At 42.9% G+C, this 26,216-nt stretch overlaps 1 long non-coding RNA gene across 1 annotated transcript in view; it reads right to left on the bottom strand.

Annotated features, from left to right (window-relative positions):
• Positions 1-1,552: 1,552 nt before the first annotated feature.
• The window catches only part of LOC106892334, a 34,653-nt gene continuing 9,989 nt past the window's right edge, over positions 1,553-26,216 (bottom strand). The window contains exon 2 of the long non-coding RNA XR_001412849.1: positions 1,553-2,211. This is a non-coding gene — a long non-coding RNA (uncharacterized LOC106892334). The remainder of the gene's footprint in view (positions 2,212-26,216) is intronic.

Raw genomic sequence — 26,216 nt, 5'->3', positions numbered from 1 at the left:
AAGATGAAGAATAATCTTGTTTAGGGTAAATATGTTGCAAGAATTTACTGTGTCTTCTGAGATTTTTGTAGCACCAATTGTAGCATCGATTGTTAATTGATGTCAGTGATGGTCATCTGTAATCGTACTGTGTTATCTGTGTTTATTTACAGTTTACCTCCATACTGTTTTGTACCTTGTGTAACTGCATATGCTGCAGAAATAACAGACTAGTAGTGAGGAGAGCAATCTGTTTCCAGTAAGGCTGCCTTTTTGTGTCATTGTGAACTTCAGAGTACCCAAATTGTGATGTCACAGCGGGGAGTTCAAAGTTTGAAAAACCTGGGCATCAGCTAAAACATATACCAGAGTATATACCAGAGAATACCAGAGACTGTAGGCTTCTGGAAAACTCCAGAATTCTTCATCAACTGAAGATCAGCATAAAGGTAAAGCTACTTCTTCATGTTTGTGGTCCTACGTCACCCTAATTTCAAATTCATTTTTCATTTAATAGAAGCTCTTCCCACAAACTTTCCACAAGCCGTCTTCATTTTTGTAGCATTTATTTTGTGAGTAAACCCCAGAGTCCTCATTTTCCACTGCGTTGCATATGGAGGAATAGTTTCTATCACTACAGAGGAAAGGCATTTAACCCACAATAGTATCGGCTTTGCCACAGACATAAAAGGTGATGCCATTTGGCATCATGGACAAGGAGGGTAGATTCCTACATCTTGCTCTTTGCATTGGTTCTGCTTGTTTATCGCAAACTTTTGCAAGAATTGCCTCCCACTTTGAACTGCTGTGAACTTGATTGCTGTGACCCAGGTTTCAGCAAGGAGAGGGGACCATTAACAAAAATAAGGAGGAGACGCATATAAAGTAGCTCTGCTTGGGGGCTAAGGCAAATGGAGTTGAATTATGTGAAGCTGGTGTGTTGTTCTTTATCTTCAGCTAATGTCTTGATTTGGTCTGTGCTTAAAATGTTTTGTGAGATTAGCTGTCAGCTGGAAATATGCTAAAAACCAAAACAACCTCCCACGTCATTAATGAAGAGAGCTATGTTGGTAAAAGTTCTTAAATGGACACAGTCATATTGGAAAAGGGAGGGAGGAAAGATCCCTTTGGTATAATCTGGTCCATCTGGGGAGCTGGCAAGAGAATTAAAGATTACTCCCATATAAACTCCCTCTCCCAGTTTGCCAGTAGGCTTGGCTGGTAAAGCTCAGATGTTTGTCAGTGTAGGCTCTTCCACCGAGTTACTCATTATCTGATGGAAAACAGCATGTGATCTTTGCCCAGTGTTTTGCAAGCTAGCAGATTTAGGGGACCGTTCTGTCCGTCGTTGTGTGTCTCACATCACAGATGTGTCTGAGGCGCTGCCGACAGCGCAGGGTGGCAGGATTTTCTCTTGAAGCACTGCACAACAGCCACGCTGCTGATTGCCCTGGAAACCTTGCTGATTCCTGCTGCCACCACTTAGCCAGCCAACGGCTAGGAACCAGGACCCAAAATAACAAGGCTGGTTTAGATAAGAAATTTAGAACCAGTGGTTCCTTTTGTCTGACGCTTTTTTTTTTTTTGAGCTTTTGGGGCTTATTATTCAAGCCTTTATTTGCACCAGAAGTGGCCAGAAACTATGCTTTAAGAAAAAGGAAAAAAGGGCATGTGGGATTCTAGTCATGAGAATTTGTGAGAAGATGGAATAAAAAAATCCCCAAAACACTACCACCCCCACCTCCCAAACTCCACCCACCGACTTTGTGAGACTTTTGGAAAAACGACCAGGCCTGGGTCAGGCTCACCCATGTTGTAGTTAACGAGCTAGAAGACAGTGTGTACAGGGAGTCCTACTGTCTTGTCCAGGGAAAACCCACTGGCAGATTGTAGGTGAGGTCCCTACTTGCTTGCCTTCATCTAGAATAAACCAAGAGAACCCCACGTGGCAAGTTTCACCTGGTTTTGACCCAGGAACAGCTAAGGATGTCACCTGTTTATGACATCGAGGTGGTGCAATATAACTATTGTACCAGTTTACATCTCAGGTTCTTTGTCCCTTGAAGGTCTGTGGATCCACCTTGGATCCCTGAGGATCAGGCTGGCTGTTGCTGATGGAGGTTGAGGCCCAGGGTTAGGATCCTCAGGCTGTGGAGCTATTTCCATTGTGAATCATTGGGAAGCTCCAGAAATGGAGACTTGTAACAGGAAAGGTGGTTGCTCAAAAAACATCTAAAGAAAACGGGATAAAGCATAAGCTGAAGTTAGTTTCCTGGTGGAAATATTGCATAAGCAGCGATTTTTTCCCCCTGTTTTTCAGGTTTTACACTGTTTTTCATTACTGATTAATAACTAAGAATGGTTTCAGGAGTAAGTTTACCTACTACATTTGGGATCTTTGCATTTTTGTTGCTATTTTCTCCATACACTATTATTCAGTGCTTAAAAGTCCTTAAAAACTTAATAAAAATTGGATGTTAAAAATTAAAAATACAATAGTAATTTTAAAGCTTCAGAGCTTATTGGGAGAAGGGTGAGTAAAGCAAAACAATGTCCTCTGAATTTGGGTTGCTTTACATGAAATTTAGGCCAAGTTGATGTAAAATGATAAGCATAAAAGCTTTAGCTTAGAAAAATATTAGAGGAAATAGATGCTTTGTGTATATATATCATACTAGTCTGACCAATAATACCAAAATGGGTAAAAATGACTTGAGATATCAAGCTGGTGACCGAGAAAACAAGGATAAGAAATGCCTGCTGAGGTTCCACATTTGTTAGGAAAAGCTGCTTGTCTCTTCATATGCTAAAGATCAGCTGCAAAGAGCTGTTACTCTTGGACTGCTACAATTGAAGGAAGGATTCATCAGGTAGGAAAAACTGCCAGCACTCAGGTGAAAATGGTCAGAACCGGTGGCTGCTGTGTGATACCAGCACCTGGATGGTGGATAATGGTACTTTCTGTGAGGGCTCTATGGATAGAGCATAGAACTAGACGTTAGCATTTTTCTGCTAGTAGGTACTTATTTTGACCAGGAAGCAGAAATCTACTGAAAATTTGAAATTTGGATGCTAGGGATCTATGATGTATTGCTGAGAGACTTAAGTAGCCTTTATCTTTGTTACCACCCTGAAGCAAAATGCTAATTACTGGCTACCAAAAGGGGCTGATTTCTGTTTGTTCTGCCCACCAGCCCCATGTAGCTAAGGACATGCTACCACAGCCCCACTGGGCAGCAGTATGGCTTTTGTTAGCTTGTCAAGCCAGCTTTGTGTGGTTCTTCTTTTTTTCTTTTTTAAAAAAAAAAATAAATTCTGTGAAATAGTGTGCAATAAAAGCCAGGGAATTTTCCTCCCTTTCTTCTTTCCTTCCTATCAAAAGCAGTTGAACTGGTGCAGCTCAGAGGCTGGTAACCTTCACTGGTGGAAAGAGGAGGGAGAGAGATGGGGCAAAGTGGCTAAGAAAAACCTCTTAATGGAGCCCTCCTTTTGGTACCCCAGTGATTTCTGTCCCAAGCAGAAGGAAGGGTGAGGACAAGGGTGTGCAGGACGAAGGAGTGAAAGAGGCTCAGAAGACCGTAGCACCCAGCAGGGCTCCTGGCACAGTGGAAACCAGACAAAACCAGGGAGCGTGGGGAGAAAGGAGGCAGTGTGGTCCTTCCCAGTGGGACAGAATTGGGGAATGACAAAGCACTGGTGTGCTGGAGGAAGGAGGGCTGGATGTCTGAGTGGGGGAGGCATACAGGGAGACTTTGCACTCACATACTCTTCAGCAAAGCTCCTGACTGATTAATGTTATTGGAAGTTAAAAATGTTAAGCTTGTGGATGAAATAAGTGATGTGAAGTTACTGGTTTCAGTGAAGTTTCTGAATCTGGCCTTTGTTACTGACAATGAAGATAGCAATGGAGAAGCTCTTAAAGATACTTTTAAATTACCTTTTCTACTCCTGGCATTTATATCTATTTGAGGATAAGTCTAGAGAACATTTATCTTGTTTTTGAGATGCATCAGGCTGCAGGGATACAATACAAACAAATACATGCCAGGAGAAGATGATTCTAGATCTCCTCAGTAGGCTTTCTTTCCTCCTACTTCACAAATTATTCTCTCTCCAGACACTACTGACATCGATACCAGCATAAGGAAGCCTTTAGGTACTGAAATAGACAGTAATAGATCTTTATACAAAGAGGAGCCAAACTTGCATGCCATTTGTGGGAAGGAGTATTTAATAAAAATTACTTTTATTATTCTGGTATTGTGTTGGAAAATCATGTTGCTAAATGTACGAGAGAAATTATTATAATGGAAAGTGTCTTAGCGTAGCTTAAATATCTGACAAGAGCATTTCAGAACTAAATAATTCATGCTCCCACTTGCTGCCAACTGTAACCTGCTACCTTTCTTATGATAATATGATGTCCCTGACTTGCAAATTAAATATTAGCCAGTAATGGCATAGGAAATCAGAAAAAAAAAAAATCCGTGGAAACGGAGTTGTGAGTTTGCATCACAGTCATGCAAAGCAATGCCCATTCTGATGAACTGAAAAGCTCTCAATGAATTTTGCCATGAATTTCTTATGCAGTGAAGATTTTCCCCCAGACTAGAACTGCTGGGGAGCCATGAAACCCTGAAAGTCAGGTTCTCTGAATTAATTCTGTGACGCTTTTTAGCCAGAGCTGCAACCAAGCCTTCCCAGAAAAATACTGGGGTGGGCACGCATTACGGGGTACAGCTCTGCAGGCAACAAAACCAGTTGCAGTCACTGAAGAAACCCTGGGCTGCCTCACTCCAGGTATGTGCAATAGATAAATGTTGTGTTGCCCATAATATGCAAAAATGTGCTTACTGGTTTGTGCACTGAGGACTAAGTAAGACTTCTGTAATAGTAACTGTGTTGCAGGGTTAAGAGGAAAGGATCTGTGTTGCAGAGGACAACTGTGTTGCAGAGGACAGAGGAAAGGATGCTATAAAGCTCTGCTAGATGAGTATACATTATATAAAGTACACCAAGCCCCTGACAGCATATTGTGCTTTGCTGCCTTACATCAGTGGTTAGTATTCCTGCTTGCTGATTCACCAAATCAAACATGTCCCTACCTGTCCTCTTTGGTGGGAGGTAGGATCTTGACGGATGGCTCTCTTGAGAGCTACTTTCTCATCATGTTCTTGCTCTACTGCATATAGTTTTTCAAGCATACATTGGCTAATACAGGGCAGGCTTTACCAACACACATATGTTCAGTAGAATAGTGAACTCCTCCTCCTACTTTTAAGTCATCTTGTCCTTATTTCTTGATAAAGCTGTCTCATAAACACCAGTTCTGTTCGTTCTATACAAGGGCCTGTGCATGAGTGGTGGCCATGGTAGGTCTGTGCAGGCTGATGGTAAAGCTTTGGCAGTGATACAGCTCCATTGGCAGGGCTTATAGTTGGGATATATACTTGGGATAGCCCTAAGGACTTAGGGCTTAAGTCCAGCTTTGACAATGTAGAGTTTGGATTGAAATGTATCCAAGGCTGAATCTCTATCCTAGAAGTGGTCAAAACAATGAAAGTGTTGCAGGTCTTGCATATTGCAGCCTATTATTTGCTGCAGCAAATGAAATGGTCACGTTCTTCCACTCTGCCCCCTAACAGCAACTATTCTTTTCTCTTCTGAGAATAGTGCATTTTGAAATTGAAAATCAAATTCCTTGTGCTCTGTTTCAAATCTGTTGCATGGTATGATCTGGAGTCATTACAGCCCAAACTTTACTTGGGGTCAGCAAGGAATCTAATGGGATTGTTTATCAGGTTTTGTAGGACAACGTGGATGAGCTGATGGGGTGCGTGCTCTGCACCCTCTTTGATCAGAAAATAAATATGGTAGATCAAAACTGCCTTCAACCCGCTAAGATCCAAATCTTTTCCAAAACATTAAATACCATAGAAAATGACATAGGACTGTGGCACAATGGACAAAGGTGTGAATGATAGTAAGGAAATTGGTATCAGTAGGGCTGCAAGTTGATTCTATATATGGCCATGTATATATCCTTTGGTTACAACAGGGTGGCATCTTCCTTTAATGAACCTTATGCAATGCAGTGTTAACAATCTGAGACACAAAACACTTAGGGTGCCACTGCATTCCCTTTTTAGTACTTCCATAACAATTAAGGAAGCCTGGCATGTGGTGGAGTCTGTTTTCTCCTTCGTACATACGTACAGCTGCAACTGATGCTAGTAGGAATGATGAGACTGAAGCAAAGGCAGAAGAGTCCCTATTGTTTTCATCAGTTCGTCTTGCATAAAAGCTCTGGTGTCTCATACTGGGCTTGTTTGTCAGCCTCCGGACCACATTCTTCCCTAGGATATCTCGACTAAATTTGTCTTTCTGTGCCTTTTATCATAGAGACATTTATGCAGTTGAGAGAATTACTGGTTTGTTTGTTCCTGACACTATTTCCACTATTTGCGGCATGATAGATGCATGGAAGGTTAAGTTAGGAAGTCATTGCATTGTTCTTGGATCATCTACAGTAAAGAGCAAGAGAAGGTGGTTATGTTCTCATGAATTGATTTATTTATTTTCTCTCAGGAAAAACATGAACCTGAGAAACGTTAAGATACTTCACTCCTACCAGTATATATTTTTATCTATCAATTAAAGATAATGTTCACTGTCCCATTTATAGTGTGCATCAAATCACAAGAAAAGTAACAACCATTTTGAAGTACTGAAGTGTATGTTTTCTGTAAGATTGGGAGTATCTTTCATTTTGTGATCTCTTCTGCATCAGAAGTCTTAGCAATTCAGTTGTTTGGGCTGTTGCTAGGAAGATTTTTTTTCCTCATCTGTGATTAATAGGTGTAGCTGTGAAAGTCAATTGCATAAAACTAGGCACTGCGCTTCAATATGTACTCGTGTTGCAGAATTGAACCTGTGAATCTCATGTCTCAGTTTTGTCAAGGTAATGGAACCGAAGTTCTGTAAATTTGCGTAGCTTTGTTGGGTCATGGTCTACAGTTTCTCATTTGTTTGTTGCAAGAAACAATTTAACCGAATCTTTGCATGAATTTCATACATTTCAAATATACAGCTTTGAAGAAGGGGCTTTTAAGACCTGTAGTTCTTTTTACAGCCCTTGCACTCACTGTGTAAATAAACTCTGACATAAATAAAACAGGAAATAAAAGATGTCTGTCTAAATATTTTTGTTAGCTTCTCTGTCAGAATACCATAGAGCAAACCAAAAGAATGACAAAAAATTCAACTCCTAAGGCAGGTTTCTATGCTTAGATATACTTAAAAAAAAAAGTGAAAAATCACATTAAAAGCATATGGAGCTAACAAAATCAAGGAAGCAAAACTTGCCTGAAACCTTGATTTGTGCCTTACAACTTTGCGGGTGTGTGCTGGATGGACCTTGCCTGGCTGCCAGCTGCCCACACAGCTGCTCTCTCACTCCCCCTCCTCAGCAGGACTGGGGGGGTGGTGGGGTGTGAAATAAGATTTTTAAAACTTCATGTTTTTTTTTTAATTTAATATGAAATTTAATGAAAAATAGAAATGGCTGTGCACAGAAGCAAAGTGCAAAAAGAAAAAAAAAAATTATTCTCTATTTCCCACGAATGGGAGATGTCCAGCCATACTGTGGGAGGTAGGACCTCAGTGTGTGTAACAGTTGCTTTGGAAGACTAACTCCTTAATAATGAATGCCCCCTCCTCCTCCTCCTCCTCCTCCTTTCTCTTAGTTGTTATTGCTGAGCACAAAGTCGAATGGGATGGGGTATATCCCTTGGGTCAGTTTAGGTCAGCTGTCCTGGCTGTGTCCCCTCCCCAATCCTTGCCCATCCCCAGCTGTCCTGGCCTGTGCAGGGTGCTGGAGAGACCAGCCTTGATGCTGCCGAGCAAGAGCCAAGCGAGTGGGTTTAGCAACGCCGTTCTAGCTACAAATACAAACCACAGCACTGCATGGGCTGTGGTGGGGAAAGTGAACTCCATCCTAGTCAGACCCAGCACGGCATGGGGGGGACAGTGCAAAGCTATAGCTTGGATTTACCTTGCAGTGATTTTTGCTGTAACTGCTTTGGTGAAGTAACACAGTGGAGAGGAAGCGGATGTAGTTCTGGTGTCACTGCAGCTAGTTGAGGTCAGGTCTTGTTATTGCCTCAGCCAGGGTTTATGTGGATTAGCTACAGGTAAGCAAAACTCTAGAGCTTCATGTCTATATTAAAATATTTTTTAGTATTTATACTGTGTTAGCTAAGGTACGTAATTTATGTCAGGTACATAAAAAGAAGGGTGAAGCAAGGTGATTCTGCCCCTCTACTCCGCTCTGGTGAGACCCCATCTGGAGAAGTGCATCCAGCTCTGGAGTCCTCAGCACAAGGATGTGGACCTGTTGGAGAAGGTCCAGGGAAGGGCCACAAAGATGAGGCTGGAGCACCTCTCCTATGAAGGCAGATTAAGGCAGCTTGGGTTGTTCAGCCTGGAGAAGAGAAGGCTCCAGGGAGACCTTACTGTGGCTTTTAAGTACTTAAGGGGGGCTTTTAAAGAACGACTGAGAGGCTTTTTACCAAGGCCTGTAGTGACAAGACAAGGGGTAATGGTTTTAAACTGGTCAGATTTAGATTGGACATAAGGAAGAAATTGTATACTGTGAGGGTGGTGAGACACTGGAACAGCAGGTTATCTGGGGAAGCTGTGGATGCCTCATCTCTGAAAGTGTTCAAGGCCAGGTTGGATGGGGATTTGAGCAACCTGGTCTGGTGAAAGATATCCCTGTCCATGGCAGAGGGGGTGGTCTAAGTGATCTTTAAAGGTCCCTTTCAACCCAAACCATTCTGTGATTGTGTGATTTTCAGAAATGACGTTCCTAGCAACTTCCGAAATTAGTGTAGTCTTACCGTTTTTGAGAGAAAAAGGGGATGAGGGGTTGCATTTAAGTTGGCATTTGTAACAAACGATGGCCACTACTGTTGCTACCATTGCTTCAGGGTCCTTCCTTGCAGCCCTGCTCACCCATGTGTGCCAGGCCCAGCTCTGGACTCCACAGGCTGCCAAAACTGCCTAGCCAACTACCCTGTTTTGAGTAGCTGCAAATCTTTTTCATATTATGATTCCACAGCAAAATCCAGCACGAACATGCTGTAGATATAGGCAGCTTCTGCAAAACTTTGAAATAAAAGTAGCATTTAGAATAGGGAAGACTAGGTGAACAAGAAAGCCAACCACATCTTGGGCTGCATCAAAAGAAGAGTTGCCAGCAGGTCGAGGGAGGTGATTCTGCCCCTCTGCTCTGCTCTGGTGAGACCCCACCTGGAGTACCGTCTCCATCTCTGGAGTCCTCAACACAGGAAGGACATGGACCTGTTGGAACAGGTCCAGAGGAGGGCCATGAAGATGCTCAGAGGGCTGGAGCACCTCTGCTATGAGGACAGGCTGAGAGAGTTGGGGTTGTTCAGCCTGGAGAAGAAAAGGCTCCGGGAAGACTTTATAGCAGCCTTCCAATATCTGAAGGGGCTACAGGAGAGATGGGGAGGGTCTCTTGGTCAGGAAGTGCAGTGACAGGACAAGGTGTCATGGTTTTAAATTGGAAGAGGGGAGATTTAGATTGGATATCAGGAAGAAATTGTTTCCTGTGAGGGTGGTGAGAGCCTGGCCCAGGTTGCCCAGAGAAGCTGTGGCTGCCCCATCCCTGGAGGGGTTCAAGGGCAGGTTGGAGGGGTCTTGGAGCAACCTGGGCTGGTGGGAGGTGTCCCTGCCCAGGGCAGGGGGTTGGAACTGGATGATCTTGAAGGTCCCTTCCAACTCTAACCATTCTATGATTCTATGAGTTGTGTTTGCTGATGGTATTTTTTCAATAGTCAACTTTTAAGAAGGGGAATATCTTTCAGTCTTTTTCTTTCTCTCTCCCCCATCTCTCCCTCTTTTTCTCTTCTCCTTCAAAAACTACTTTGACGTGTTTCAGTGTGATAAAAGCTGGACACGGATCCATCTTTGGAAGAGTGGTGGGAGGTAGTGTGGGCTGGGGTTGGGTCAATTTATTGTTCAGGCTTTTAAGTGGAACTGGAGGAAATTGTGAAATCAAGGTTGCAAGGAGAGGTGAGCAATACATTATTTCCTTTCCTTTTCAGATTACCATTTCATCTGCAGGGTATAAAAACATGTTGAAGAAAAAAATAAAAATAGAGTAACTTAGTTTATAATGATTTCAGATAATCCATCCCTTCTCTGTATGTGAAGGTAAAATAAAATGCCAATGACCCTTCTGTGTTTAAAAAAAAAAGAAGAATGTTTTAACCTTTTGTTCAACATTCTGTTATTTGTTCATTGTAGTTTCCCAAGGCTATTATGTATTAACAATATCTGCATTGTGCAAGTGCTTGCGAATCCTGTTGTTATGCCACACATTTGTGGGACTGGAAGGCCAGCTCAGGTTGCACTGAGATGTGTTTTCCATGTGTTCAAGTGATTCTAGAGATGGGGTTTGAAGAATGGTGGGGGAATGGAGCTGTGAAGTGTTTGAACTGTGAGGATGTGAATTAAGTGACAATGAACGTTTAGAACATCAGAACCCCTCTAGGGTTGCATGGGTTAGACTAATATCAGGTATTTACTTTCAGACAACTTATATAACAGGTTTTGTCAAGCTCAGTGTTCATAATCTTGTAATGAGAGCAATTTATGGAGGAGGAAGGAGATGTCACTATAGACCCTTTGGCTTACAAACCCTGGCATGTAAACTTAGAGCTTAGAACTACTGATAGAAACAAGTTTAAGTGTGTATTAGTTGACTGGAGTCTCGGGGAAAAAATACTGGAAGTTTTCCAGGGAGTAGAGAAGCTGAGAACCTTATTTAAAGAAAATAAACAAATAAAAAACCTCCCTCAACTTGTAGATATTTGGGGTAGATATTCAACAACAGGTAGAATAGGTAAGTGTTCAAGTCCTGGAAAAGTTAATGGGAACTGGATGCTTTACTGTCTTTTTTACCTCCAAAATTACTTCTTTGGACCCTATTATATATCAAAATGAGTTGCATTTGGATGAATAGTCTCAAAAATCCCTGAAGCAGTTCTGAAAATCCTATTTCTCGCCCTCACCCCTACTCCTCGAGATTTTTCTTTTTGGGGGGAAGGGACGGGTGATGAGACCATTACAGCCTGCAGCTGAATTATAAATATAGTTTCTTTTCCAGCTTTAAAATACTGTGGATGCACTTCTGGTGGAAGAAGCAGTGAGCAAAGCAGATGACAAGTGAATTTGAAGCTTTGAGTATTTAATGATTACACTGTCTAGGTTTTTTGGCTGGCTGGCTTTAGAACTCAGCATACCACCAGAAGGTAGTTTTGGGATTGAAGCAGAAATTAATGAAAGCATTATAGGAAAGTCTACCTTTGCTATAAGTTTCTCCTCACAAGCTGAATGGTGATTTCAGTGTAGGAAACTACTGCTTCCACTGGTGTTTGTGGGAGCAGGATCAAGGACAGGCAATTCATAACCTCTTGAAATAGACTCCTATGGTCATATGTGATAGACCGATGGAAAAAGTGACCATCCTGCTGACGTCTAAGCAGTGGTTCCTGCTTTGGTTTGCCTCCCTGTTTTCTATATGCTGGTAGGCCTACTGGTAAAATAGATGAGGGACAGAACCCTGGCTGATTTCTCTTCTCCCTGACATTTTCTAGCAGCTGTTTTTAATAGAGGTGTTGTGGTTTGGGCCAGGTTGGCCAATGACAAGACAACAGATTCTCTCCCCACCTCTCCTTGCAAGGAGAGGAAGAAGAGAGAGAAAGGGAGTTTTGAGTTCATGGAAAAAACTAAATTAATTTAATGAAATATTAATAACAAAATAAAAAGGAAACATTGATAGATACAATATATATAAATATATACACAGAACTGTATCAAGCTCTCAGTCTTACAGGGATCAAAGGTAGACAAACTCACAGGGTTCTCCTCATTGAAGAAGAGCCCTTGAGGAGAAGCCCAAAGAGAGGAGCCAACCCATTGATCTCTCAGCTTTTATACTGAGCATGGCAGATGGGATGGAACACCCTACTGGCCAGTTTGGGTCATCAGTCCTGTCTACTCTTCCCTCCAGGTGTGGCCCCTCCATAGGGCAAACAACCAATTCAGCTGACCCTGGTGGCCACAGCAACAAGTAAAAGCAAGAGCCTCTCTCACTGAAGAGAAAGTTGGCTCTGCTCCACCCCAAGCCCGGACAATGGAGCACCTTCCTGTGGTGACAAAGCACAACTGTAGAAGGTGGTAAGCTCTGGCAAAGAGGTGGGAAAGACCTGTGGAAGCAGGAATGCTTTGTGGCCAGAAACCTTAGCTCTTTAGGTCATTTTTAATGGGCATCTTAAACTATGTGTAGACACTGGAAAGCAGACGCATACACAGTTTATGACCATGACAATTATGTTCTCTACTGGCTAAGCTGCAGAATGGACAGCTGGGACTAACCTGCTGCTAGGCTAAGCGTAAGCTCTCCAGTGCAGGTGTGTGAAGAGTGTCTGCTGGCCTTGCAGTTGTCAGAGAGGCAGGGAAGTGCTGCTCGCCATTGTCTCTTGGAGTGGGCTGATCCTTGATCTTACCAGGTGTCCATGTTCTGACCTTCTGCTTTTCCCTGAGAGTTTTATACATCTTGGTGATGCTCTTCCTGAGACCTTGAGTGACTGTCTCTGACTCCCCAATTTTTGTCTTTGATGTTTTTTTCATTTACTTATCTTGCTGACTTTGTGCTCCATTTACAAGAAGTTTTTCCGAGTAGAGTCAAGCCAAGTTCACTGCCAATCCTCAGGCCTGCTTTTTTGCAAAAGTTTCTGCTTTTTTGATGGTTTGATCTCTTTTGATCATTGATGCCACTGCTTTATTCTTATTAGGGTCTGGCACTGAGCTGAGCTTCCACTTATACTTCTTCTTAGTGGGCTGCAGCAGGGTTTGGAGTCTTAATGGCAGTGCTCAAATCAAAATCCAGTACCGAAGGGTATGCAAACACCAGCCTAGTTATTTCCCCAAGTGGCTGCCATTCATCTGGTATGTCACTGTCAGTTTGCCACTGCTGAGGTTCAGAGGTCATTGCCACATAAGGAAAAACATCCAGGTGCATCAGGAAAAAAGCACTTAGTCATTAGCATGACGGAGAACTTTTCATCCCATGCTTCTTGTGTGCTGTTTACCATTTTATATCCGATTAACCCTCCGTATTTGCTGTGAACACATTGAGTGTCCAGCTATGTGAAACTACCATCTTATTCCTAAAGTTATTTCTTTTTTATGCTTTCCTTAGTAGGCCCTTTATATCAGGTTCTCGCACCGGGAGAAAACACTACTGAGCTTTTGACAAGCTTTCATCTGTACAGAAACATTTTTGGTAGGAGGTGTCTTTTATTCCTTTAGTAAAGATCTACTATGACCTTAAAATATTTGCTCCTACACTTCTTTGTAGGTAATGCACTCTATATTTGGATTCTTGTCCTGGATGTGTCTCTTTCTATTGGCAAAGAGCTCTGTTTTTAATTTCTGTGTGTGTGCAACGCGCGTGGCAAACACTTATCTACCAGGGTTTGAGTGAGTGTCTTCTCCTATCCCTAGCCACCATTCTGGAAGAAGTGTGGCAAGATCTATACTATTTACATCATAATTGCAATATCAGGATGAAATACAAATATATCTTACAATTCCAGTTCTGGTGTAGCTGGATGTCAGGGCCGTGCCAATGTGTTTCCCCAGTGTAATTAATGATTGATTCCCTGGGCAGGTAAGGAACTTCCCAGCTGGTCTCTGCATAGATGGGATGGATTGATTTGTGACAGTGAACTGACTTGAGACGAGGTGACTGACTGAACTTCTAACTTCAAACCCCAGAGCTTTTGCAAGACCTTTGAAGGGTCTGTGTTTCTTCCTGCCTGCCCGAAGGTGATGCACGGGGTGTTTGGGGAGCTGAGTAGCTCTCCTTTATCACCGCAGGGAGCTGTGCTGGCTGGCCTGGGACAGGCATTGCCTCACCTTCATCTGCCAGCTCCCACTGCCTTCTCAGTTCAGCCACCTCTTGCCTGGGGGTGCTGGTGGACACCCCATTCCAAGTAATTATGGTTTATTTACTTTGATCATCAACATTTTCCAGACCATATTCTGCACATACCTCTTCTACCACTAGTGAAGTCCATGTCCCAGAGCAGCCCAGGTATCCTGCCCCCTACAATACCCTTTCCCAGCCTCAGTTTTCAAAGCCTGACCTCTGCCTCCTGCCTTGGCATGAAGGTGGTGGCCTTTCTCTGCTACCCTGTTCATTCCATAGGGATTGCCCATCTGTGCATGTGCTTCTTTGTGGAGTGACTCAAAAAAATATCTCTTTCCCTTTAATTTCATGCTTTTCTGCTGCCATGAAAATATGCCTGGCCTATGTAAACTTTTTCTTAAGTCTGGCTCAGGTCAGACATCTGTATGTCTAATGGTCCAAGAATAACTTGGTGTGTTGCATTTGAGATGCCAAACACCAGCCTTTTGCAGCAGAAGCACGCTGTTGAGATTCTGGTCCTTACACACTTCATTTTTAAATTTTCACTCCTCACTTGCTTTTTCCAGTGTTGCGTTTCGCTCCATATTCTTCTCTTGCTGACTTTAACAAGCCAGTCATACCTGTACTTCTTCTGAAACCCCCTGTGGTAGTTGCCTAAGCATCTTAAGGGTCTGCTTTAGATGGTCATGGTTTAGTACTCAACTGCATTGTAAATGCCTTTTCTCTTTCTCTCAGTGTATTTTCTCCTCAGAAGGTGTACTTGGGGTGGGGTGGGGGTGAGGGGAGGGTGTGTGGATACATCTTTTACCATGGGCAAACACTTTGAAAGCAGGACTATACACAATTTATGAATATGGGGCAATTTAGGTAATGTGTTCACCACCTCAATGAAGGCACACCACCAGCCTTTGCTGGCCAGGTAGTCCTTAGTGAGGCAAGGAAGTGCTGCCTCTTGTTGTCTGATCTTGCCAGGTATCCTTCTGTCTGACCCTCATCTCTGAGGTTTATACCTTTCTTGTGGGTGGCTTTTTTTTTGAGGTGGTATGTTGTTCTTTTTCGGAGTCCTGGACCAACTCCACAATTTCTTTGTTTTTACTCTCCTTGTCTTCCTGGCTTTAGTTTGTGCTCTCTCCTCTGAAGTGCAGTAAAACTCTTTTTTTGGGGGGATTGTTTTGGTTTTTGTTTTGTTTTTTTTTTTCAGTAAAGCTGAGCCAAGGCCCTGGATTTCACATGACTGGGCCTTAGGTCAGACAGCTGAGCCTCAGAACTGGAATGGTGGTTGCAAGGCTTCGCTGCTGCCCCCAGTACTTTATTGAGCAACCTCCACTGCAAGTTACCATGGGTGTGATGACATAGGCCTACTTCTTAGAACACAGTAAATTCATCACTTATTATCATGGGAATTTATCTTTAAATCACAGGAACAATCCAGAGAATGGGAAATTGGAGGACTCTTAATTGGCAAAAAATTTGGACTCAAAAGTTGAACTGCAAAAGCTGCACTGAAGCAGCTTTGGAAAGTGTGACACCATAGTTAGCAGCCTGCCTGTAGCTCTTTGTCTATGAGATGATGACTATGTATATTTATGTCCATCAGATACCATATATACACTTTCTGACTGGCAGACATTTGCTTCTACCCTAAGATTGTAGTCTGTGTAATGTGTATATATATATTTTGCCTGTTGAATCAAATGGTTTTAGGCAGAATCATCTAGGTGTTTATAGAAGTAAAAAATACCCTTCTCCTCTCAACACAACTATGGCACCTTTTGCTCCTGTCAAATGGTAAGCAAACTCATAAATCCTGTTTAAACTAAATAGTATACTGGACTAGGTTTTTTTAGTTGCTGTTCAAAGATCTTTCTGCTGGAAATAGCTATACTGTTAAAACCAGTTCTGTTTGTCAGTGAAATGTTAAGAGGTGTTGGAGAGCCACTCAGATGGCCTGCATAATGTTCATATTCTGTATGTGGGTGTCGTAGGTGTAGGTCTGATTTAGCGTGGCTGTTAGCCAAGGACATCTTTGCAAGGAAAAAAATTAATCATTCACATTCCTGAAAAGATAGGAGTTGTATTCTTGAAGGCTTCTTACAGATGAACCGTGCTAGCCTATTATCAAATACTTTGATTTCTCACCTCTCTCCCTTCTCACACTTTGTCTGGAGTCAGTGACTGCGCATCCCTAAATGGAACCATCAGAATCAACTTGCCATTCACCTCTCTCTCCTTCAGTGACTCAAAGACTGCTTTACTTTTTTAAGCCTTCTTATTTGTGATTGCAGTAGCAATCACTCAGTGTTCCCCGTTTCAGAGCTCTCTGAGCCGAACAAGTTGACTTGGCAACCAGGAGGTGCTTGGGGAGGTGGGAGTGGAAGGGCTGGCTGGCAGGGCGTTAGTAATGAGCAATGTTCACACAGCCACCAATCTGCCTAGGGAGCTGCCTGCTCCTCCATGCACAAGGGAGAACACCCCTGAAATCCACAGGTCTGTGAGTGTTCCCCCAGTTCTGCAAGTTGGGTGAAACAAGGGCAAACATATCACAATGCTTGTCAGATGAACACCTTGGTCAGCTTACTCTACCATGTACTTCTTTGCCCCAAGGAGCTGCTGGCTGGCAGGAGAAGGAAATGTGGCTTTTCAGCTGCACCAACCTGGTTCAAGGGCATGGGAAGAAAACGCAGTAAATTTGGAACACGAGCCCTGAGGGCTAATCACTACCGCTTAAGCTATAAGGAAAATTGCCATTTTACCATCAGCAGATCTGTGATCCTTTGGCCAGTTGCAGACAGTGCCTGGAGTCGTGAAGGGGGAGAGAGGAGCTCTCCCAGGGCCACCTTGCTTGGCAGGGCCCAGAGCTTACAATGATGCTGCTGGGAGGCACTTGTCACCAAAAGCCACATTCCACAGCCTCCCCTTCATCACATCGTCTGATGGACCTAGGAGTTCCATAGAGCCCAACAGGAGGGTGTTGGAAAGAAACTTGGGAGATCTGAATTTACTGCTTGTGGCAAAATATTCGGGTGCACTGGATGAGATAGCAGTTTTGTTAAGAGCCTTGACTGGGGAAAACGCTGCTAATTGTATTCTGTCATATTTATGACTAGTTGAAGGAAATACACTTCTTTATGGGAGATTTTACCTTCTGCTTTGAACAGGATTGTACAGCAAAGCATACAGAATAATTACTTACTATGAAAAGCATCAAAGTGAGACCAGGATGTGTCTTAAATAACAATGTTTTATCATGAATCACTGCAAAGATTTGTCAAGCTACATGTAATGTGCAGATGCAGAAATACAAGACTCGATCCCACTAACTTTCAGGATTTTGCTATTTTTTCAAAGATTTTTTTCAAGTAAATTGGTCAGAACAATTTTTTGTCTAATATTCAAAACTCGTGCTACGTGAGTTTGTGGTCTCTCAGCTCAGATTCCTTAGTCACAAAAAATCTGTCCTGAAGTCAAGACTGGAGCATGTTACTAATCTAATAGAAGGCTGAAATATTTACTTGATACATGTTGGTGCTTCATGTTATAACAATTCTTAAAGAAATTACATTCAGTGTTTCTTTTTCCAAAAAACGTATTTTGGAGACTAAGTATTGTAGCAAGTCCCAAAGCATAAGGTTTTTGTGAATGCATGAGAAAAACATTACATTCAGTGTTTCTTTTTCCAAAAAACATATTTTGGAGACTAAGAGAGTATTGTAGCAAGTCCCAAAGCATAAGGCTTTTGTGAATGCATGAGAAAAATGGAATAAACCCAAGTTTTCTATCTTAATGCTTGTTCATCCATTACCAGAAATCTCTCATCTTTATGTGTGCTTTTGTTTGTGGTTGGGTCCCGAAGAGGTTCAAAACTTATGCTGCTGGGATCTGCGGGGTTTGTGTGTGTTTATTAGTTTTGTCTTTTAATAGTTTGTTTACTGTTATGAAATGGTTTCTTTATTGGCTTGCTATATTTTCCCTAAACAGCTGGCCTAGAATTTTTACCCATGAAAACTAAGGCACTGAGTTTGTTCTCTGGAAATTGCAAAAGCTCACTTGAACTTTACAAAAAGTGTTTTGGATTTTTATCTCTCTGCCTGCACGATTTTTTAGTCTCTTGCAAGAAGAGCAGCAAAGCTGATAGGAAAAGCTGGGGTGGACTGAATGTCTTTGCAGTCTGATGTCCTGTGGTAGCTCTAAGCATAATTGGCTCAGGCCCTGGCCTTCCTCTAAACGCATCTGCTGGCATGACAGATGTGATAATTACTGTGAAAAGAAAGGGCAGTTGTGGCATTAGTAGGGTCACCCGGACTGTGAGGAAAATGGATGTATGGCACCTGTATGACAGACCATTAAAAAGAAGTCTAGCGTTCCTTCCTCTTCTTCCTGCCTTGAAGATCTCAAGCGCTCCCCTTTCACACTGTTGCCTTTAGTGTGTGTGGTTGCACAAGACTGTTTCTGTGCTGGGGAGCAGAGGGAGGGCTGGCTGCTCCCTAAGGGTGGGCTCCCTAAGGCCTGTCCCAGGGTCACCCATGGCTTGCTGTCCTGCTGGCTCTGCATCAGGTGGACTGTAATGAGTGAGGAGACGAGCCTACTCCAGGGTCTGGTGGGGAGCAGCAGAGGATGCAGCTGGAGAGAAGGCTGCAGCAGAGGTCCCAGGTCTGTTTGGGAGGCACGGCTGGAGATGAGCCAGAATCTCCACACAAGGTGTCCATTCAGAGGGTGAACTACCTAGAGCATAGGGCTGAGGGTCATCCAAGAGGTAGGACCAGAGCCAGGCCACCTACAACAAAGATCAGGCTGGGGCCCTGGGCAGAGGGTATGGGGAAGGCCCCAGGTGAGGCTGGTCAGGGCTGTTAACAGCCCTTTGAAGGTCTCAACAGCACTTTTAGTGTCCCCAGGGTCCTGGTGTTCTGTAACTTCATTAGGCCTCCATACCCTCATGAGCTCTGGGAGCAGCCAGTCCTTTGAGCCTGCTGAAGCTGAAATCATTGCAGCTTCCAATGACTTGTCCCCTGAGGAAGACAGGCCTTGCTAGTGTTTATCATGATAGATGGAAAACGCATTTATCATCTGATTACTAAATTTTGGCCTTGTTAGACGCATTCAAGTTGACTGGTTATTCCTGACAAGCAATGTTAATTCTTCGGTAATAATGTAATGAGATACACAGTGAGGTACCTCAAGCTAAGGGGTCCTCTGAGCTGAGATGCCAGGAGGAGCATTCAGATGCAAGGCTGTATCTTGGGTGTTTCTGGGACTTTCTTCGATAGGACTGTACTGGTCTGGGTGGATTCTCCTTCAGGAGTTCTTATACAGGGAAGACACTCCAAAGCTACAATGTGAACGCAACACAGGTTTAGGTAAGGATGCGGCAGGATCAGCTGATTGGATCTTCCAGCCTTCTACTGCTGAAAGGAGACAGTCCTGTCTCCCTCTTGCATTATCTCAGATTCTCCCTGCATCCTTCTTCCTTCCTCTTGGTAAAAAGCAACTTTAATTTCACATTGGAGTACCCATATTAAGTGTAAGTAGATCCATGTGTTCAAGTCCTATATTGGCAACATCATGGCCAAATTTTCAGTACCTTCCCTGAGCTCTGGTGCTCATCTGGCTCATCCTTACACAGGTCTTTGCTGTGAAAGTGAAATGAATTTTCTGCAGCAAGGGAGAGGATGGGGAAGGGTAGAGAACCCTCCCTGCAGTTGCCAGTGGCTGACCTGGCTGCTTCTGGAAGCCAGCTGTGCTTGCTCACCTTCACTGCACTCAATTGTCCATTTCCACCTTCACTTTCATGAAGACAGAGGTCAGTCAGTCATTGTCAGTCTTTTTCTACCGATTCTTTTAACTTCCTGAAATAATTACTGTGAAGAGTTGATTCTTCATACGAAAGAATATTTTTATGACTCTGTTCACAGATGGAAGGGAATATTAGTGTTATATGGAAGTGAATGCAGCAGTGTACAGTTATTTAAAAAATGACATTAGAAAATACCCATGAAGGTAAAATAAATCCTTGTATGTGTGTCCAAATATGAAAAATTCACAATTGAATATTTAGTCTTCCATCCTTTGCTAGACTTGGTGACCCATTGCACATTGTCCTCTTGAAATGACTGCAGATGTGTACTGAAAAAATAAATATGAAATAAAGGTTCTATTTCGAACTGAGAGGTTATAAGCAAGTGTTTTCTTGGCCCAAATCGCCTGCTTTGCCAACGGTGTGCAAAGGCTCCACGAATCTAAAGGAACCTAATTCCTTCCTGCAGTACTTTCCATAGTCCTCTGGCTCTGTGTGAGCACTTGGTGTCTGCTGTCAGGCAGGGACTATCGGAAGAGATTGCTCAAGATCCTGTCTTCTAATCAGCAATAATACGTGCCAAGTACTTCTATAAACATAACATAAAAATCTCTCTCCCTACCTAATCGTCTAGGCTAATTGCCTCATGTATCACCTCTCTGAAATGTGTGCTTAGATACTATGAATTCTGCTTAAGACATACATTTGTTTGTGGATACTTGCTGTAAACATAGGTACAATTAAACCAAGATAACAGTTTCCTAACAATAATGGAAAAAAAAAAACCCTCTCTGCTGCTTTGTGTTCTGTGTTAAACCCATACCCAGAGCAGGGGGTCAGGAAGAATTTTCCTTTGGGTGAGATTAGTCCTTGTTTACTGGCCTGTTCATTTTCCACCTTGCCTTGAAATGTGGAGAGCAGCCTGCTTGCTGAATCTTCTGGGAATTTTCACCTTTCAAAGCTCCTCCTGGGGCAGGGACCTAAAGTATTGGTGCTGACTTGGGTGTCCTGCCCATGATCTCTGTCACTGCTCCTCTCTGGTGCACCACACATTGAAAGCCTGTGGCTTAATTTGGGGTGTGAGACTGAGTAGTGACCTGGGGCGTGCAGAGTTAGAGAGGCAGAAGTCTCATGAAGTCTTTTTTTTTTTTTTTTTCTGCCTTTGAATGTGAGGTTGTGGATCTGATGATCCTTGCCAGTCCTCGTTATGTGGTCTGGGTACCCTTAGCACTGAAAATGATCCTACAGGTGGAATAATGGTAACGCATCATTTTCATAAGGAATGACTTGGGATGGGGTTGCACATGAAGAAGCCAGGCTGTGTTATTGTGTTCATGTGCATAATGACGCATCGGTTTTTAAATTATTATTTTTAAATCCACATCCTTCCTCACTCCCCTGCCCCAAACTCCTGTGATACCACCACGTGTGTGAAAGTGTGTAGGTACGATGAGGAAGCAGTGCTCCTGTCTCACTGCTCCCTCCACAGGCCAGGATTTCTATTTCTTTGCCCATCCACTGCTTTGATTCCCCTTGTCTCTCCTTCTGAAGTCTTCTGGAAACCCCTTCTCCTCCTCCCTTCCCTTGCAAAGCGGTGTTTGCTGATTTACTTCTTTTGGGGAGAAGGCAGCTTTGCCCTGTCCTTCTCAAGAGAAGAACGATCACCAAATTGTTGCTCATGGTACAAAGAGGTGTTTGTGTGTGTGTGTGTTCACACGTGGTGTGTGTGGGTGTGCGTTCTGTGTACATTTCAAACCACCCTTCTGCAGCTTCATTTCCAGTGACTCAAGTGTAGCTGTATCAACAAGGAAAACAGCTGGTTCTGCAAACAGGGGACAGGCTACGTTCATTTAGCATCAAGGACACTTTGATCTGGCCAAAAACCTGTGGGTCAAGCAACGGTGTGGCTGTAGCAGGCAGTCTGTTTTGGGGATACTTGCTAAGGGAACTTGTAGTTGTTGCTTGTTTTACTTATTCATGCTGGTATGGTCGAAGAAGCAGCAGGTGGCTCGGGGAGGAAATGGTTTGAAGCATGAACAGGGCATTGGGTTGTCATTTTTACCTAGGCGCTTTTTAATTTTTTTAGATTATTTGAAGAATGTAGCTCTAATTCTGAGCACTTTAGTTTAAATTGTGGTCTGGAAAGGATAAAGTGTAAAATCTAGCCAGAAGTAACACATACAATACACATAAAAGCAGATATATACACAACACATACAACAGGGAAAAGCAACGTTGTTGGCTCCTTCAGGAGGGTAAGTAGTGAATCTACCACTATCGTGTGGAACAACAGTACATTAGAAGCCAAATAGTGATATGAGGGAGCTGGTGTTCGGGATGCTGATTAGAAGCTGTTAAGCAATGCAGCTCAGTTTTCCCTCCAGGCTGGAGGGGAAGGAGCAGATCTTGATCTTAAGCACTCAGGCAGCTTTGCTGAATCAGGTGAAGTTGCACTGGTTTGCCCCATCGAAAGATCTACTTCCTCACTCTATTGCACCCTCAACATTTTCACATCATAGATAAAGCATGTCTGGTGATTACTGTAGCACAACGAAGTATCTTTAACTTTGCAGAAGAGGGAGGAGAGAAGAAAAGAGAAATCCAAGGAGGGGAACAACTCACTAGGGGTATAATGAGTGAGTTGGAAAACAAATTAATGGCTTTTATGATTTGACTGGCCACAGCCCTAATCATCAGGGAGAATGATGCCTGCCAGGGAATCAAATTGATGTAATGATTTGCATGCACACGCTAGCTGGTCACTGCTGGTCCTTGCTTCAAGAAGGGTGGTGGGAAGGAACAAAGACAATTTCAACAGATGATGGTGCAAGTATCAGAAATCTCTCTCTGACCAAATGGAAAAGAAAATATTTTAGTATTCCTTTAATTGTGGGATAGTCCTGGGAATGCTGTGGGAAGCAAAAGTCTGTCATCATCACATGTATATGGCAAAATCGTGTAGCGTTAATTCTTTTGCAATTCTTTAACATGGTTACCCCAAACTTTATTTCATTGTATAATGGTATAATTTTTATTGGTTCTGGTTTTGGTTGAATTGCTTTCAGGAATGGCTGCTGTAAGACAGAGAATCTCATTGCCTGGAGAATCACACTTCAGTAGTGTGCAAAACGAGACCAAAAAAATCAAATTCAAACAGAAAGGTAGACTGAAATCTGATCAGCAGCAATGCTTAAACAGGAGTAGAATTAGAGCACTAAAAATGTTTTGATGTTGAAATTCTATTATTTATTTTACAAAAACCTAAACAAACAAATAAGGAAAAAGACCTCATTTAAAAAGCAGAACTACACCCAGAGGCAGGGATTCTTTTGGCTTTCACAGAGCTAGGGACTACAAGTTAGTGTGTGAAGGAAATATGGGGGGGGTAAGTGCATTTACAGGGGATCTTTCAAAGCCTTCATGTTCTCCTTTCCTGCTACAGCCTCTTTCCCACCATTTAACTTCACAAGTGTCCAGACCAGATGCTCCTTTGACACTTAGTCTTACCCAATTACGAGTAGCACTGGAAAGGTATATGACACAGTAGTTTGTTAATATTGCATTTTTCCTGGACACATCACAAAAGGTGGACCTCGTTGTTGTTAGCGGATTGTGTCTACTTGGAAGAGGATCATGATTTGCCATGATTCTTGATGGTTGGACTCAATGACCTTAAAGGTCTCTTCCAACCCGGACAATTCTATGTTACTGTTTGCAGGCAATCTGCAGAAAGTGTAAGCTATTGGCAGGGATCCTGCTGCTCAGCTTCAGTCTCCTCACTAAGCTACCTCTTCCAGATCTTAGATGCCTCAGGCTCTCATGGTCCTCCAAGGAGAGAAACAGCTTCTCCAATGAGCAATTCAGATTTTAGGGGCTCTACCTCACCTCTGGAATCGCCTGCTCACTGCAAGGGGAGCCTCAGGGTTCCTCACTTAGGCACCTCACCTAGGTGCCTAAAATTAGATGGTATAGATTCCTCCTGTGTTTCTAAAGAAAACAACACATTTCTTCTGAGTTGCAGAGGTGCTTGAAATAGTTAAGATGAAGTACAAGCTCAAAATAATATTATTTTTTTTTTCTTTCCTGTGCCTGGAATTTATTGAAGGCATTTGGATATCCATCCATGGTGTGAACTCACTTTAAATAATACAAAATGAGTGTGTATTGGGAAGGAGAAAATAGCATAAACCAAGACAATACTCCAGCACACTGGTGACTGTTCCTTTTGTCAGTTTTTGGTAAGGGGCAAAATGGTAAAGCTTGAAGCAAGCAGAAAGCATCAGAGCAGCATTGCGTTAAAAACTCATCTTGCCTTCTGGCTGTCACGCCTAAAAATAAGGTAAATGTAGTGGATATTCCTGACAGTGACAGTGTCTGATAAAATCATCACAACCTGCAGATGGAGTACTTCTAGGGAACAGTAAAACAAAGAAGCTTTCAGGGAAGAATGCCATCTCTCCATAAACAGCCTGCAGTACATAGCTGCTTTGTTGCTTGTGAGAAATATACCAAGCATCTCAGGGGATTTCAGCTTAATTTCCTCTCTGAAGCTGGAAGAACATTATCTTAAGAGATTTATCCATTCTTGGTGCATCATTGCCCTGTCCTGGAAAGTGCTGAGCTCTTCTTTGGGATGTTAAATGTTTTCAGGTGACACCAATACCAGAGATGAGAGAGCCCTCTAAAACTGCTCTGAAAAAATATGTGCTTGTAAAATGGATTCAGTTGAAGTTTGTGGAAATAAGGTGTTCCAAACAATATTTTCACCTGCCTGGTGCTTCTGCGGCCCACACTCCCCAGAACCCACAGTTTCAGGGGTTCCTTGCCACCAGAAATCCTGAATGCCGGGGACACCTCTGCCTCTCACAGAACCGCTCCTCACCTTTGGATTCACAGCCAGAAGGCTTCAGAATCGACACTGTTATCAAAGTCAGTTATTAGGGTAAAGAGCAACCATATAGCTAGAAAAAGAAACCTTTAAAGCCAACAGAAGCAACAAAAGCAAAAAGTCTTTGTGCTATGTTTAGTTAAGGTGTGGACCTTCCTGCCAAAGGATGCTGAGGGTGCTGAAGGTTTAAGCTGTTTGAACAGAAAACTTTTGACTGTTTACGAACATACAGAAAACACAGCTGGCTCAGGAGGTACCTGAGCTGGAGGAGGCTGGGTATCTAGTATCATCTATTTTTGGGCAGTGATGGAGACATGATACAGAGCTGGACATAGGACACTGGCCTCTGAGGACCTTTGGTCTGACCCAGGAGGGCTGCATTTTTGTTTTTAATAGTCATAGTCAAGTTGTCAGTTGGTTTAGGGTACCTGGGACACTTCTGAAAAGATCAAAAATTCAGAGATCCTAAGTCAGTGCTAACTTCAGCACCAGGCACTACAAAAGCATACGGATGCCTGAGGTCTAAAACCATCACTGCTCTGGTAGAACTTTGTTGTGTTAGGAACCAGGGCAATAGGAGCACAGGCATGGAAAACCAGGAGAAGAGAGCTCCAGCCCTGCTGAAGTGAGGGAAAGTTTTGCCCTTGACTTCCATGGGGCTAGGATTTCACTTAATGCTTTTATGTTCTCTTTCTCACACTACAAGAGCCAGGGGATACAGGGCTGAAATAACAAGTCTCATGCCTCTGAGCTGACACATAGAAGTATTTCTCCATGCAATTGATTTTCAAAGTTTATGCTTGGGAAAGTATTTGGTGTAAACTGCAATTAAAAATCTTTCAGTCTTGCTGAGACAAATTTACATAAATAATACGCTTTTTTATACTGCAGGGCAGAAACAGACTGCCCAGGGATAGGAAGGACAGTGTTGTATATTTGTTTGTTACAGGTGGCTGTTCTCTCATAACTTCCTCTAGGGTGTATGGTGGAGGATGGCGGATTGGATGGGCCATCGGTTTAATTTGATGTGGTCTTCAGTTAAAATAGACTTCCTGAAAACATGCAAACTCTTCTACGTGTTGAAAAGTAAAGGGAAGATATTAAAGTAACTGCTGTTTTATGTGTTGACAAATTAAATGTTACCATGGATACCCCAGTCTGTTTACAGCAATAATAATAAATATTTTCAATTCACACTGTGCTTTTCATCTCAAAGGATCCCCAGGTGGTTTACAAATGACATACATGGATTGCTCTACATGGCGCTGAACTGCAGCCCCAAGAACTGCCTAACCACCTATATTGGTACTGCCAGGCAGCAGAAGGTAGAAAATGTACTGTACCCTGAGTGAATCTGTAGGGATTGTTTGGGGAAGCAGAATGTAAATGGCAGAGCTGAAATCTGGCCAAGAGCTGAACTGCAAAATGCAAAGAATCAGATAGGATCAGGTATCACGTTACTGATAGGATTTGGTAATTCTTTGAGCTACCGGATTAAATTTTCACTAGGCCTGGAAAGAAACTGTTTCCTCCTT

This window comes from Calidris pugnax, unplaced genomic scaffold, assembly GCF_001431845.1.
Source record: "Calidris pugnax isolate Ruff unplaced genomic scaffold, ASM143184v1 scaffold124, whole genome shotgun sequence".
Classification (NCBI taxonomy): Eukaryota; Metazoa; Chordata; class Aves; order Charadriiformes; family Scolopacidae; genus Calidris; species Calidris pugnax.
Note: the sequence above shows the minus strand (reverse complement) of the source record. Positions and strands in the feature narration are given on the sequence as shown.